The following is a 3108-nucleotide window of genomic DNA, read 5'->3' as shown; positions in this document are numbered from 1 at the left end:
ACAGGCTGCGCGTGCCCAGTGCGCTTATGACCGTGAACGAATACACAAAATCACATCCTATGTAGCTAATTGATGGTGTTGGCAACTCAGACAGTAATTATGTGCCTCTTTAGCCATTACAGTTTATTATTATTATAATTTCTATGAGATGACAGGTGCTCATGTTCATAGTGTCTCATTAGAAATGGATGTTTGTCCCTCTCAGAGTTATTCCTATAACTGTTTTACAGTCTGAATCTAAATGATTCCCTAACTCCGTTCCACAACTCTTGCAAAATTAACGTCTCCTATAAAGTGGCAGGTCAGTAGTCAAGTGCTTGCCATAACACGAGTATGAATAATTGATTTTTTATAAATAAGTTGAGGTGTATATGAAGATCAGCTGAAAGCAATTTAGTTTTCATCAGTGGTGTTTTTCCTGACCTTTATTCATTGCGCCTAAATACTGTCAGGTTTTAACGTGAGGAGATTATGGTGATGCTCTTGAGCCTACTGAGGTCATTTATAAATTATGTCATCACATCCCTAGCCTGGGTGCTCTGGAGCTGTATGTACCACATCCCCTTGAAAGTTCAACATGGCCTCCTGTAATCCTCTTCTATCCTTAATCTGCGCTGTCCCGCTGCATGGGCGACCTCCCGTGGTCAGTAGAGGTAAAGAGAAAAGTGTCAACTTGCATCCATTTTTGTAATTCCAAACACTTGTAGCAAATGGGGGAAACGCTTGAGTACTTCAAGCACTAACAACTGTAGCTATGTGTGGTAAATTATGTGTCCTTTATTTAGCTGAATATGATTTTCATTTTGAAATCCCTTCCTTTTTGTTTTGTTGCAGTGTGAATTGGGGATTGCAAATTGACTCTTCAATGTAAAAGCCTGCCCTTGGATATATGGCTACCCCTTCATGGGTGTTTTGTTGGAAAATGCCAATCTTTGCTCAATTGCAGAACAAACTTCCCTCCACTTTACAGCCCTCCCTCCAGTTTGTCCATGGAAGACCACATTTAAAAAGTAACCCCACCTGAAACTTCACAAAGCCCAATCAGCTATAGAAATGTCAGAGCAGACGGCACACCCTCTTTTGTTCAAAACCAATCAGAGTGGAAGTGTGGCATTTTGCCCGAGGGGAAAACTTACCCCTGGATGCGTTAATTACGCATCACTTAGCTGTTGCCAATGTGTTCACAACGGAGGATCCTCTTTTGGGTTTTTTACAACGACTGTCTTCATTCTTTGGTCAATCTAGTATGGAAAGTAGACAACAATGGCTTACCAGGCTGAAAAATGAACTTAGTAACAGTCCTCTGGTATCAAATGTGGCTTTTGGCTTTATCCTCATGGGACTAGAGAAGCTGGTGGAGCTGGAGTTTGAGTGTCCTTGCAGTCCTAAATGGAACGGATTGTTTTCATCAGCATTCTTCATCATTCCTGCCGTCATGGCCTTCACTTTGATGCTGATCATTCAAGGATGCAGATGTGATATGTGGTGCAGGAAAACTGTGTCCCTCTCCAGTTTTGTTCCCGCTATCGTGTGGCTGATTTTATTGTTCCTCGATGGCCAATACTTTGCTTGTGCTATGACAGACTGGGAGGGTAGATTTGTACTAGTTGACAAGGCAGCTCCACAGAAATGGTGTGAGCCAATTAGAGAGGGAGATGTCACCACACAAGAACTAATGCTCCGCTCACAACAGCTGTTTGTGTTTTCTCAGGTGAGTAGATTACTTTTTTGTTAATAAACCACTGCATATGATGAACACAGTGAGAGCACTTATCTCTGAGTATGCACTCTATAGATCATATTCATTGCTGTTACATCTGTGAACATTTTTATAGCTCTGTTAATAGACATTATTGACCAACATGATACCTTTTATGTTGATATTTACTAAACAAAGTGGTGCTCCTCTGTACCCTAGGTTATAGGCATAGTCCTCCTCATTTTCATCTGTATGGGTCTCATAGTGTATGTAATCAGAGAAAGCTGCCAACAAGATGTGGAGATGCAGGATGCAAATGTAGCTGAGCTCACTGTGCTCAGGATGAGCTCTCTAAGGACCCGGACATCTTGAAGGGACACACACCGCCCACCACACCTGCCCTGCTGGCACGGATACTTGTAAATACTTGGAACAGACATTTACTATAAGTTTTTGTAACTGCTGTACCATTTGAGTATTTTCCTCATGGAAGCGGGATATACAGTGCCTTTTGAATAGCCACTGATGCTGCCAAATGAAGCCTCATAAATATGCATATAATATCAATATTAGTGAAAACTCTTATTGTCCTGTAATGTATTGTGGGGGGGTGTTTGTTTTACCTAAACTTTGTGGTGTGTTTTGAGAAATATGGTTCTCTTTTCGTGTCTTGTCTGCAAAAGCTACATAAAGTAATGGATTAGTACATCGATCGCCAATTCAGCTGATTCATCTGTTTTATTAGACTACTTGATGACAAGCAGCACAAGGCAGGAGCCAGCAGGAAGAGAAACTGTTAAGCACCATTACTTTCAATAAAACATCTCTTTGTTTTTTGAATTTTTGTCCTTAGCTAACTAGCTCTTAACCCCAGTCTTATTTTACTGCACACGTATGTGCATTTAATTTTTAGCATGTTTGTTTTTGCCCTTAAAAGTGATATTTCACTTTGTCATGTAATCAAGTTTTTTAATTTTTTTTTGTTTGTGTTTTTATCTTGACACAAGTGAAATCCACCAGGCAGCTAATATTGATCCGACTAATATTAGTTGACTTGTACTATTGTTTTTTAAAATGTGTGATTGCTAAAAGAAGAATGTGAAAATTTCACTTCTCTAAACTGAAACTTCACTTCTTGTTTTCCCTCCTGTAGCAAAAGATGTTAGACCCCCGTTATGTTTACTTTTTGGTAACAGTAAAAATTCAGACTTAAGTGAAATTCTTAATGTTTCACCTGTTTCCCATTGACATACTTTCTATAACAATACTTCCTGTATGTTTTTTAATCTTTTTGTAATAAAAAAAATTATTTATTGAAGTAAAATACTCTATATGGTCATTTGTCATAGCCCTTATAAACCTGCGGTCTTGAGAATTTGAGTTGTCTTTCAGTTTGATCGGCTCTTGAA

At 39.2% G+C, this 3108-nt stretch overlaps 1 non-coding gene across 1 annotated transcript; it reads left to right on the top strand.

Annotated features, from left to right (window-relative positions):
* Positions 1–499: 499 nt before the first annotated feature.
* LOC134619983 (uncharacterized) lies at positions 500–2605 on the top strand. The gene is made up of 3 exons (XR_010573848.1): positions 500–653; positions 835–1711; positions 1919–2605. It is a non-coding gene; the product is annotated as an uncharacterized LOC134619983 (transcript).
* The last annotated feature ends 503 nt before the right edge of the window (positions 2606–3108 follow it).

Source organism: Pelmatolapia mariae, linkage group LG1 (genome assembly GCF_036321145.2).
Source record: "Pelmatolapia mariae isolate MD_Pm_ZW linkage group LG1, Pm_UMD_F_2, whole genome shotgun sequence".
NCBI classification, from domain to species: domain Eukaryota; kingdom Metazoa; phylum Chordata; class Actinopteri; order Cichliformes; family Cichlidae; genus Pelmatolapia; species Pelmatolapia mariae.
Note: the sequence above shows the minus strand (reverse complement) of the source record. Positions and strands in the feature narration are given on the sequence as shown.